The 13,534-nt window shown below is 40.8% G+C and overlaps 1 protein-coding gene and 1 pseudogene across 6 annotated transcripts in view; one reads left to right on the top strand and one right to left on the bottom strand.

The window, feature by feature from the left end:
* Positions 1-13,534, bottom strand: part of ATF6 (activating transcription factor 6) — a 203,088-nt gene that overhangs the window by 9,535 nt on the left and 180,019 nt on the right. The gene's annotated exons all lie outside the window — the stretch shown is intronic.
* LOC118149245 (transcription factor BTF3 pseudogene) lies at positions 3,553-4,297 on the top strand (annotated as a pseudogene).

Below are 13,534 nucleotides of genomic sequence, written 5' to 3'. Positions count from 1 at the left end.
CTGCTAGTATTCTTTTCCTCTGTTTGGCAAACAGACAAACCCCCTCCTTTGCTGCTCTTTTCTGTCCAGTCTGATTCTCTACTTAGTCCAATTCTATTAATTCTTTGAGGCCCACTTCTTCTTAGAAACCTTCCATGGGAACTCCAATATTGATCCTTTCCCTGATAACATTTATAAATGTTCCATTTAATTGAATGAATGTTAAGATACTTTTAGAAATGAAGTTTGGCTCCCTTAAGAAGTGCCTGGCAAAAATTGAGGGGGGGTAAAATTGAAGTGGGTCGGTGAAGGTGGTAAAACTAGAGCCCCTCATTCATAAGTGGGAAGAATGCCTATCTGAGAAGGTGACCTCTAAAGACCCAAGGAGGCAGAGGGGGAAGAGCCATACACATGTCTGAGTTTCCAGGAGGACATTTTAGTGGAGAGGACTGGCAAGCAGTCAAACTGCTGATGGGGTAAGTGCTTCTAAACTGAAGAATCTTTCTGGGGGCCTAAGGTAGAACACATGCATGGGGCAAAGGGCTCCTAGCCACCACCACATATGCCCTTTGCTGAAATAAATTACAAACAGATCCTCTGACAGGAGAGATTTAGGATGGGAAGCGTCCAAAGGCAGGGAGGGAAAAAAAAGAGATAGCACACGTTTGGCTGTGATGGAATGGAATTTGTTCACTGTGATAAGGGCATTGTGGACACTGGGCAATGAAGATTCAGAGAAGAAGGAGAGCTTGTCTAGTTAGATGATCTATAATGATGGCACAGATATATGGGCCTAGCTAGAACAGTGTATGTAAAAACCACCAAACTTCCAGGGCACTAGTGGTCATGATGACTGAAGGGTATTACTAGAATTTAGTGAGCAGGGACCAAGCCTGCTGGCCATTCTGTGACACACAGGGACAGTCCCATATGATGACTGTCTTGTATCTCATATAATTCATATAGGTTAAAAAGAAACTTGATTATTACTAGTCTAGAAGTTCATTGTTTTATATTTAAATATAAAGTACTTTTACATGGGTTTGATATACCCTAAATAGGAATGAAGCTACTAAATAAAAATTTACTGAAGAAACACTTAGTGTTTCTGTGTGCTAAACACTGCTCATCTAATTCTTGTAACAAGCTCCTAAATCAGGAAGAATTATTATTAGTTGTATTTGGTAGATGAGGAAATGAAACATGGAGACATCATATGACAAGCCACTCAGCTGGCAAATGGCAGGAGAGATTCAAACCTAAGCAGTATGGCTTCAGAATCCATTCTCACCACCATTCCACTTTGCTGGGAGTATTGCTGTTATCTGAACTCAATCAAGAATTGTCCATCATTTCAGAAAATCACATCATCTGTGGCCAAAGATGATCCTGATATCTCAATCACCATCAGGACACACTTGGATCCGTCCATATTTGTTACGTTCACAGTGACAGTGCAGATCAGTGCAAGCATCTGACTTGTTCACTGTCTCCTAATGCAGCAGAAGCATTATGATATGTAATATATATGTGTATATAATGTCTGAACATTAAATATTCATCAATTCAACAAATTTTTAGTGAATTCCTACCACATGACAGGCACTGGGGGATACAGGGGTGAACAAAACAGAAAAAAAAAATCCCTGTCCTCGTAGAGCTTAATTTATATAAAAGAAGAGAGTGAGAGGGTAGATACAGAAAATAACTAAGTGTAGAAAATGGTGAATACATGCTATGGGGGAAAAAAGGCATGGAAGCTGATTAGGGAGTGAGTGTGGGCTGAGGTGGGATGGGAGAGTACCTTGCAGTTTTAAATGCAGGGCCCAGGGGAGGCATCTCTAAGAAGGTGACCTCTAAAGACCCAAGGAGGCAAAGGGAAAAGAGTTGCACACACATGTCTGAGTTTCTAGGAGGACATTTTAGTGGAGAGGACTGGCGAGCAATAAGAAATGGGTGAAGACTGACACTCTGCAGGAGAAAACAGGGCTAGAACCAGTAGGGTTGGGAGTTATCTGTAGATGAGAGATAGATGAAGCCCTGGGGCCACAGGGTATCACTCTTGGGGAGAGAATGTTGGGAACACCTGTGGAAGGTTTCTAAGAAGAAGTGGGCCTCAAAGAATTAATTGAATGAATGTTAAGATACTTGTAGAAATGAAGTTTGGCTCCCTTAAGAAGTGCCTGGCAAAAATTGAGGGGGGGTAAAATTGAAGTGGGTCGGCGAAGGTGGTAAAACTAGAGCCCCTCATTCATAAGTGGGAAGAATGGGAAAAGAGAAGGTTTATGGTTCTGTTAGATCATTGGAAGAGCACGTTTAACTGAGAAACCACACTCAGTTTGTAACCTTCACTAATTCATTCAACAATTCTATGAGCACTGATTATAGACCAGTAATGGCCAGGTACTGCTACAGACTCCTACAAAGATTTAGATTCTGTATCCAAATTAGACAGAGGGAGGACTGCCTGAAGGAAAATGGACATCACAAAATGGATCCATAAAACCGTGGTCAACATTTAGTGAGTGGCATTAGAAACTGGGAGGAATTACAGAAGAAATCATTTGCTTTCTGAAAATTCCACCATTCTTGGCTCCAACTTGAGGAAGTGCCATCCCAGAATAGTTCAAGAAATGGTGGTTTTCTAAAGTCTAAATTTGTATTTGAGGATATTAGAAATCCTTTCTAATTTCTAATATCCTCAAATACAAATTTAGACTACACTTTGTTAACACCTTGTCCCTAAAAACAAGTCTCGATGACTTGACCAGCAAGTATGAAAGGACAGCCTTCTCAGTACTGAAGGTTGTGTTCTATATTTTCATCATCTGCTGGGTACCAGGCACTGTGCTAGCTTTGGGTATGTAGTGATAAACAAAACAGATGTTCTCCTGTGATTTTATGGGGTGGATTGTCTAGTGGGGGTGACACACTTTTTAAAATAAGCAAAGAAGCCAAAGTTCAATCACACTTTGTAACAGATGCTGTGAAGGAAAAGAAGAGACATGCTTTGGGGGTGTTACTTGAGTTTGGGTCATAAGAGAAGACCTTAGGAAATGCATTTGTTTGATGATTTACCAGTATTTTAAATGTCATTTCTGCTTGTACAGCACTTGAGTAAGCTGCACAAGGGAAAAAAAAAAGTCAGCTGCCTCAGGAGAGACAGGTTGTCCTATAGATTCAGTTTTTAACTAGATAATTCCTTTCCCCTCCAAAAAAGGGCGAGAGTGGGGTTACGTACAAGGTGGAGACAAGGCTCACAGGTCAATGTCTGAAACAGTATTTGCCATTCTGAGTCTCATTTTCTCCACGGTCAGCAGTTCTCTGTCTGTATTGAGCTTGACTGCTTTTTAATCATATAATGTTCAGCAAAGCCTAGACGTTTGGGTACATTTAAGTGTTTAATTCCCTCAGTTCCTTACAACTGATCGTTTTACAGGCTTATATAAGTGAAACCAAGGAAACATCTTCATAAAGGTGTCTGGATTTATAAATAATTGTATTGCCCCATTTAAGCTCTGCAACATGCAGTCCTACTTGCAGGCAAGTTTCTTTAACAATAGGTAAGACCCCCTGTAGCTGCCATCTTGCTTCCCTGAGTGTGTGCACCTAATCTCAACTGGTCCACTGTGACCCCCTGAGCATCAACCCTAGATCCCTGTGTGGCCCTTATCCACTCCGGCAAGAAGAAACAAACAATCATGAACCAGGAAAAACTCGCCAAACTGCAAGCACAAGTGCACACTGGTGGGAAAGAAACTGCTTGCAGAAAGAAGATGGTTCATAGAACAGCCACAGCAGATGATAAAATACTTCAGTTCTCCTTAAAGAGGTTGGGGTAAGCAATATCTCTGGTACTGAAGAGGTGAATATGTTTACAAACCAAGGAACAGTGATCCACTTTAACAACTCTAAAGTGCAGGCATCTCTGGCAGCAAACACTTTCACCATTACAGGCCATGCTGAGACAAAGCAGCTGACAGAAGTGCTACCCAGCATCTTAAACCAGCTGGGGGCAGACAGTCTGACTAGTTTCAGGAGACTGGTTGAGGCTCTGCCCAAACAATCTGAGGATGGAAAAGCACCACTTGCTACTGGAGAGGAGGATGATGATGATGAAGTTCCAGATCTTGTGGAGAATTTTGGTGAGGCTTCCAAGATTGAGGCAAACTGAATTGAGTCAACTTCTGAAGATAAAACTTGAAGAAGTTACTGGGTGCTGCTATTTTATATTATGACTGCTTTTTAAGAAATTTTTGTTTATGGATCTGATAAAATCTAGATCTCTAATATTTTTAAGCCCAAGCCCATCAGACACTACAGCTCTTTTCAGTTTTTGCGTATACACAATTCGTTCTTTGCAGCTAATTAAGCTGAAGAAGCCTCGGAATCAAGTTTGAAACCAAGGTTAATAAAGTTCTTTGCCTAGTACAAACAAAACAAAACAAAAACAATAGGTAAGGCCAAATAAATGCAGAGAATCTGAGACTGCAAATTCAATCTCATCCTTAGATGTAATTTAATCAAGTGTTGAGTCATTTAAAATTTTACAAACATAATTTTTAAGTTTATGTTTTGAAAATAAAGGTTGGGAGAACAGTAGGATTCTTTGAAATCTTGCCTAAGAGACTAATGCAGATACTACTCTCAGCAATACAATCATGGGAAGAAAAGTAACTGATGACTGTCTTCTTTAAGCAATTCCTATAAATGACTTAAGCTCACTTTGGTATTTTCAATATTCACTTTACTCCTATAAATGAAGTGATCAGAAAACATTAATTCTGGAAAAGATGGGAGAAAGCATGTTCTCTTTTGCTTCTATTAGAAACCAATCTAAAAAAGTTGTCTAACTAGGTACTGCAAAAGGGATCTCCATATTATTCAAATAAGAAGTACTGGAGGATTCACGATTGAACAGCTAGTAGGGGGTCACTACCAAGTACAATCAAGGCACTGCTCTCCTGTGAACTGATAATCCAAACCAAAAACATCAGGAATGTACCCTTTCCTCAGAGTCTCAAAAGCAATGGCTTAAGGCACGTTGGGAGGCCGAGGTGGGTGGATCACTCGAGGTCAGGTGTTTGAGACCAGCCTGATCAACATGGTGAAACCCCATCTCTACTAAAAATACAAAATTAGCTGTACGTGGAGGCGCATGCCTATAATCTCAGCTACTTGGGAGGCTGAGGCAAGAAAATCCCTTGAACCCAGGAGGCAGAGGTTGCAGTGAGCCAAGATCATACCATTGCACTCCAGCCTGGCTTAGAAGTGTGAAACTCCATCTCAAAAAAAAAAAGAAAAGAAAAAAAAAAAAAGAAGAAAAGAAATGGTTTAACAACTATGGAATATTTTTGATTTCCATAATATGAAATAATTTAGAATACACTATCCTGCACATTAAATAACAGTTCCATTCTGTGAATTCCAATATACTACTTTAGCATATAAACAGCAACATTTATGATTCTGATAACAAATGCTTTTTTTAGAAATTATCAAGATTTTTGAATTATTATAAAATGGGATATAGACACGACATCTCTTGCTATGATTATTCAGAGCCATAAAAAGGAATTCTTTTTAGCAGGTGACAAAGACTCTCCTTAAACTAACTCTAATCAGACTTCCCTGAGCCCCTGCTCAAATGGGCTTGACCCTGGGTTTCCCTCTCTGTCCTTAGAGAATCCAGTTTGAGCAAGAATCCAGGTAAAGTTTAACAAAAATCCTCTACCCTTGGTATCTGATTATCCTTGATATCTAGTCACCCTGGCCTACCTTCAGCAAGAATTCTGTTGAGTTGGTCTAGCAAGAATGTCCCTTTCCTCTGATATTCCCACTTAGTCATTTTCCACTTAATGACTCCCAACTTGCTCCTTGGCTATAAATCCCCACTGTCCTTGCTGGAGTCAGGTTCCAGCCTAATCTCTCTCCCATACTGCAAGACTCCACTGCAGTAATCCTTGAACTTGTTCCCACAGCCTTCCTTGAATAAAGTCTTCTTTATTGTCTTCAACAGATGTCATGAACATTTTTTCTTTAACACAAGGAAGTCATTGCTCTTAGTCCTTTCTATTTCTTTCAGAAAATGGAAGCAGTCACTCTTACAAATATACTGACTGAATTCTGGTACGATAGCTCTGTAGGTAAGAAGCCAAATGGTATTTTAGAAAATTGGAAAGTGAATTAACCATAAGATGCTCTGATCAATAAATGTCATATCTTACTTGCTTAGGAAAGAATAAGGACAGAAAGCAAAGGATAACAGCCAGGGATGGAGTTCGGGGGCGAGAAGTTTCTTGCTCTCATTTGTTTTAGAAACTAAATTCACAAAGTCAGAGATTTTTTGTTGTTGTTTTTTTTTTTAGAAGAACTGCCATTTATAAAAATCATAAATACTGAATGAAAAATGGGCAAAACTGAGTAAATATCACATTCCAGTGTTCCATTTAGCTGTGAAGATAACAAACACTGCTGAAAACCGAAAACGAGGCCTGCTCCATCCCCCAAGGCCCTTGCGGAATGTATGCAACACAGGCTTTGAGAATAGCTTAGAGACCAAATTCCCAGAGATTCCTGGTTGTAACTATGGAACTTAAACCATAAAGAGATTTTTTAGCAAGGATGTCATTTTGACTTTTTGAACTCCAGAGAGTTTCTCATGCTCTCTTATGGAACAATTCCTAATAGGTGGCACTGATACAGCAAAAACAGTCTTTCTGGAGGATCCACAGTTGTATCGCAGGAGTGTTAACATCAGGGTTAAAATCAGTGATGATTCTTCCCCAGGCTCCTCCTTATATTCACTCCTGTTTGTTAAGGACTCCACAGGGACCAGGTGTGGTGGCTCACACCTGTAATCCCAGCACTTTGGGAAGCCGAAGTAGGTAGATTGCTTGAGCTCAGGAGTTCAAGACTAGCCTGGGTAACATGGAGAAATCCTGTCTCTATAAAAAATACAAAATTAGCTGCGCATGATGGTACGTGCCTGTAGTCCCAGGTACTCAGGAGGCTAAGGTGGGAGGATCACCTGAACCTGGGAGGTTCAGGCTGCAGAGACCTGAGATCTCACCACTGCTCTCCAGCCTGGGTGACAGACAGACCCTGTCTTTAAAAAGAAAAAAAGACTCTGTAGGTCTGAAGTCAGGTACTCAGTAGCATCTTATGTAAGTACTTAAGCGGGAGACACAGAAATGCACTCATAAAAGCAGGTGGCCAAGGGCTGAATGTTCCAGGCTGGTATCAGGGCAGGGACTGTTTCAGATGAGATGTCCAACCAAATTCCCAATTATTTGTGATCATTCATAGAGCCAGCATGCGTAAAACGCTTATATAACACAGTTTCTATCTTTAAACAGTTTACAATCAAGTTGGTATGTAAAACACATATGGAAGAAAACCACTAGTAACAGTTCACAAGACCAGACATGAAAAATTATAGGAAAATTTAACAGTATGCCTATATCTAACACAAATTAACAAACAGTAAACTTGTTATTAGGATCCTATTTGTAGTTATGTTGTAAAAGATAACTATACTATCTCCCAGTGAAAAGTCATTCAAGAATAAACACAGTGAGGATGGGATGATGTGGAAACTGCAAGACTTATCTGTGAAGTCCAAACATACTGGACTGGCACAGTGACACCAGTAATGGTCACAGTAAATAAAGGAAGCTTCTATCCAAAGAAATTAATAGAACTGGCTTTAACCCAAGTGCAGATATATAAAAGTGCTCAAGGATACGGAGAAAGAAGAGATTAATTCCTTCTGGAGCACATGGGAATGGAATAAGAAGACGGTGACTGAGGGCACTGGTGTTTTATTTTGTTTTCAAATAGAAGTTTTGGTTTAAATTATTGATAGGATCTCAACTTCTGTAATTAACTTGCCATTCTTACTTTCGCAGACTGGTTCTATCTTGCCATCATTTGCAGGTTCACTTTGTCATAAGCCATGCGGCATATAATAGAAATGAGAATTATAAACCTTACTCAAGTTGTGCATTTAGGCCAGGCGTGGTGGCTCATGCTTGTAATCCCAGCACTTTGGAGGCCGAGATGGGCGGATCACCTGAGGTCGGGAGTTTGAGACCAGTCTGACCAACATGGTGAAATCCCATCTCTTAAAAAAAAAAAAAAAAAGTTGTGCATTTAAGAGCTAGTATGTGTAAAGGAACTTGGGACAGTACCTCGTGTTCTTAAGGATATGGACACCACTTCAAAATTACTGTATTTTACTCTCTACAGAGGGAATTTCTAATGGAAATGAACCAGGCTGAGATACAATGCCAAACACTGCATTTAACTTTCTTGGCCAAAACTTGTACAGAGCTGAATAACCAATGGCCTGACTTATTGGTGCACTTCTTTTAGGGCTGATTACCACATGCAGCTTGAATTCAGAGTGGCAAATAGTGCTAGGCCATGTTGCACAAATATTTCCTTTCCTGACCCAGACACCATTATTGCTGATTTAGTTATCTGGCCTTAAGTGGTCTTGCCTTCTGGTTTCTTTACCCATTGGGTAACTCTGAGGAGGCAGTGGTGAGAGCTTCCTTGCAGCAGAAGCTGCATGAGATCAGAGGACACATGAGATCCTTGACATGCTTGCTGACCCTGCAATGTAACACAGTGATATGGCAAGCCTACATTTTGTACAAATGTAGGGGAAAGAATCAAACAGATGGTACTGATGATAAAAGGGGAATTACAGAAATACCCATGTGTAGATCATCTCAGAACAAACTGCATACCTTGTATGCATAGAACTGAACAAATTAAAAAGAAAACCAGGCATTTCATTCATCCATGAGATGGAGTCAAGATTAGTTAGAGCTGTGACGAGCTTTGAAATGACACAGTCTCTTCATTGTGGACATTAGGAATCTGAGGCCCAGAAACACCTGGGTTTATTTTAAGTTCTGTAACTTATTCTCATTATTCCTGCTGCTTGGAGACAGTCCAAAGAAAGGACTGCTCTTCATCCTCTATGATATAGTAACTGATGAAACAATCATCAATTATGTAAAAGTGCAAATTACATAAAAGTACCATATTTAGCTGAGTTTTATTTCAGAATATTACTTACAACTTTTTCTGATTGTGTCCTAGCTGGGCTCCAAACTGCATGTGGATCAGAGGACCACTCTCAGTTTTAGCTCTGATATTGCTATACCATATAATTTTGGGGAAACTCACTTAACTTCTTTGACTTTCCATTTTCTAATCTGTTTTCATTTGTCAAATATTTACTGAGTGCCTGCCATGTGCCTCACATGTTATAAATGCTGGAGGGGAAAGTGAAGATCAAAACAGATGAAAGCCCTACCCTCACAGCATTCACATTCTAGTGAGCAGACGGTAAGCAAGAGAAGTAAGTCAATACACAGAATGTCTTAAATTGATAAAAACTAAGGATAAAACTAAAGCCTGGAAGGTGGATACAAAATGTTAAGAGCTAGACTAGAAGTTTGGAGAGAGCAGTCTGGGAAGGCCTGACCAGCAAAATGGCGTGTGTGTGTGTGTGTGTGTGTGTGTGTGTAAAGGTGACTTTTTCAGGGAGCTAGTCATGTAGGTGTCTGGGGAGAGGGCATTACAGATAAACGGAACAGCAGGTACAGAGGCCCTGAGGAAGGAGCATGCCCTAAGTATCTGAGGAATAGTAAGGGGACCAGTGTGACTTGGGCAGAGAGAATCAAGGGAAGAGTAGGAGGCGATGAGGCTGGAAAGGAAACCAGCGGACCAGTCTCCTTACAGGCTGTATAAGTCCACTGTGTAGAAATACCTGAGACTGGGTAATTTACAAAGTAAAGAAGTTTAATTGACTCACAGTTCCAGACTGCTAGGGAGGCCTCAGCAAACCTACAATCATGGCAGAAGGCAAAGGGAAAGCAGGCACCCTCCTCACAAGGGGGCAGGACCAAGTGAGTACAAGCAGAGGAAATGCCAGACACTTATAAAACCATCAGATCTTGTGAGACTCACTATCATGAGAACTGCACAGGGGAAACGGCCCTCATGATCCAGTTACCTCCACGTGGTCCCAACCTCGACATGTGGGAATTATAATTCAAGATGAGGTTTTGGGGCCAGGTGCGGTGGCTCACGCCTGTAATTCTATCACTTTGGGAGGCAGAGGTGGAGGTGGGTGGATCACTTGAGGTCAGGAGTTTGTGACCAGCCTGGCCAACATGGTGAAACCCTGTTTCTACTAAAAATACAAAAATTAGCCGGACATGGTGGCATGCACCTGTAATCCCAGCTACTCAGGAGGCTGAGGCAGGAGAATCGCTTGAACCCTGGAGGCAGAAGTTGCAGTGAGCTGAGATTGCGCCATTGCACTCCAGCCTAGGCAACAGAGAGAGACTCTGTCTCCAAAAAAAAAAAAAAATGAGGTTTTTGAGTGGGGACAAAGCCAAACCATATCACAGGTCACACAAATTTGTGCCTTTACTCTAGTTAGATGTGACACAATTAGAAGGTTTGAGCAATACCATCATGAACTGACTTATATTTTATAAGATCACTTTGATTAGTGACTTGCTTATTTCAAAGTGTATGATAATAACTCATATTTCCAAAGTTCTTAAGGATTAAATATGATGATGTTTGTGGAGGGCTTTCAGGATGTCAAGTGATACGACATGGGAGTAATTGTTATTGTGTGGAGTCAGTGTGTTGTGAAGAGACATCAGGGTTTGGAATCACAGGCTTCATCTATAACATGGGGATATTAACACCTAATCCATAGGGTGGTTGCAGGAGTTAAACATAATAATGTCAAGTACTGTACCTATCACATGCAACACACACCTCTGAATACAGCAAGAACTGAAAGGTGTCACTGCATTCTAGAGCACAAGAAAGAGCCCTGGCAATCAGCAATCGCGCGGTCCAGCCCTTATCTTCCACTGCCTCTCAGCCTTATGGAGAGGAAATAAACTGCATTCTTCATAGTTTGTTCATTTTCTTCATCTCCCCAATGGATGGGGGTTACAATGACTGCTGTTTTCCTGTGGTGGTGCGAGGGCTAAGGAGTTAATGCTTGTAGCCCCACTGTATGAAATGAGATTCTGCCAAGTGTTTCTACTGTTAATACAAGTGTGACTAAGACTTACATTAAGGAGACAGTGAAAGAATCCAGAGAAAGCTGTTGTACTGGAAACAGTGTGGCTTCATCTTGAAAACATTACCCAGAGTCTTTTCAGTTCTATGACTTAGTGCACAAAAAAAAAGAAGAGGAGGCAAAGGACATGACTTTGAAGAAGACAAAGAAAACAATGGATAAGGATGATGGCAAGCTCACAGCAGATCTCTCTCTGTCACACGGTGAAAACAGTTCCAGAGAGGGAAATCTGGCAAGGACTAAACTTTCTTTAAGTCATCGTTTAGTGCTAAGAAAGCACTAAAAATTTGGCAAGTTTCTCATCTCTTTTTCATTTTTAAGACAAGTTATCTTAATCTGCTTCTTGTAACTTGGTACTTCTCAGCACAATCCTTGACATCACTTCTTTCTGGGCTTCTTAATAAAAACCTTGGGGCTTTTCCTGCCTAAAAAACAACTAGAACAGCCATGTAGTATATGTGGGTTACGATTCATCCCTAAGGGGGCCAGGCTAAAGGATGAAAACCGGGTTGGTTTATGACAGGAAATGCAGGCCATAAACTTTCTTAAAAGAACCTACCTTTCTTGGGATATTTTGAAAAGCAAGATTTTAAAGCAGAGAAGGCAAGTCGAAGTCCACACAACTTCTTCCATAGACCAGCAGTGACTCCTTACTTTTACACTACTGGCTCATCCAGTCAGAATACCTCCAAATACACAAAGCAACCCTAGACTGCAGCTGGGCCTCACAAACCCCAGACAACTGTAAAGTTCAGTCAATACCCATGTTTTTGCACTATTGGGCATTATATAATCCTAACGGAGTAATGAATGTGCTCAATTCAACTTTTATTTTTTAAGCAGGGACAAAATACACAATTTAATATATAGCACAGCAGATGTAGTTGATAGGGTACAATAAACAAGGCCTTTTCTCAGATATGTAAGCCAGATGTGATGCTCTTCCAATGGGAGTTTGTTCCTATGCTCAATACGATTCAGTTACATAAATACTTAGCAGCTGTTATGTGTTGGGCACTGAGAGATGAGTAAGACCTTGCCCCTGGCCAAGGTGCTTGCCATTTAGGAAAAGAGATAACGACATAAACTGTTATCATCCAGGATAGGTATGATATGGGTATGCATATGGTTCAACAAGAATAAAGAGGGGGATGCCTACCTAGCCTGGGGAGGTGGAGAGATGACAAAGAAGACCTTCTGAAGGAGGTGACACTTGAGACTAAAAGATTCTTCAGCCAGGTCTGAGGTGGGGGAAATTCTAGAGAGGGATAAGCATTAGTAAATACATCGAGTCATGAGGTGTGTTGTGCCACGTCGTACCGAAATACAAAATATGAGTGGAAAGTGAGCTGGAGAGATGAAAAGAGGTGGTTCACATAGAGTTTAGAATTTATCCCAAAGGCAATGAGGAGACAGAGGAAGGGATTAAGGAAGTGAGAAACAGGATGGGATATGTATTTCATTAAAATAAGTCATTGGTGGTAATGTGGAAGACAGATCTGATGAGAAGAGGATGGACTTGAAGTCCATTTTTAAGGTAAAGCTAATAGGATTGGCAGATAGATCAGAGGTAGATGAAAGAGAAAGAGAAATCAAGATTGTTCTAAGTTTCTGGTATGAGCAGCTGGGAGACCTAAGATGGGTAGGAGTTTGGTGAGAAAAGTGAAGAGTTCAATTTTGAACATGCAGGTGTTTGAGAATGTTACAGAGGCAGCTGAGTAAAGAGTCCTGAACTCAGGAAATAGATACAAATCTGGGAGACACTAGCACATAGATAGTATTTAAAGCCATGTGTGGCAGAAACTGCTCCCTATCCTCCCACTCTCTTTTTCCTTATTAAAAGAACTGCTCCATTTTAGCCAGAAGTCATAGCTACCTACTTAAAGACTACATTTCCTAAATTCCCTTCAACAAGTTATCATCATGTGACTCAGTTCTGGCTAAGGAAATGAGAGCAGATGAAACATGTTTAACTTCTGAGTCCTAAAGGGAAGGGATATATGTTGTTCACTTCCTATTTTCTTCTTCCTGATGGTTAGAATACTGACAGGATGGAGGGGCTGGAGCAGCCGTCTGGGATCAGGAAATGGAGGCAGCCTGCTGAGAACAGTAGAGCACAGGAAAGAAAGGGCCTGGCTCTCCAGTACTAACAAGCTATCCTATCAGTCTTGGACCACCTCCCACACTTTTACAGGAAAAAGAAATCAACTTTCATCTTGTTTAAGCACCTGTATTATGGGGCCTCTGTCATTGCAGCCTCAACTATATTGTAATTTATATGCCACGTGATTGAATAAGATCATCCAGGCAAGACTAGAATGGTTACCACAATGGGTGATGCCCCAAAAACAAAGCAGAGAATGTGAAAGTTGGTCATGACTCTTCCCTATCGCCAGGAAAACATGGGTTACCTTAGGAACATTCATT

This window comes from Callithrix jacchus, chromosome 18 (genome assembly GCF_049354715.1).
Source record: "Callithrix jacchus isolate 240 chromosome 18, calJac240_pri, whole genome shotgun sequence".
Taxonomy (NCBI): Eukaryota; Metazoa; Chordata; class Mammalia; order Primates; family Cebidae; genus Callithrix; species Callithrix jacchus.
The sequence above is the reverse complement of the archived record's forward strand: the minus strand, read 5'-3'. Positions and strand labels throughout refer to the sequence as shown.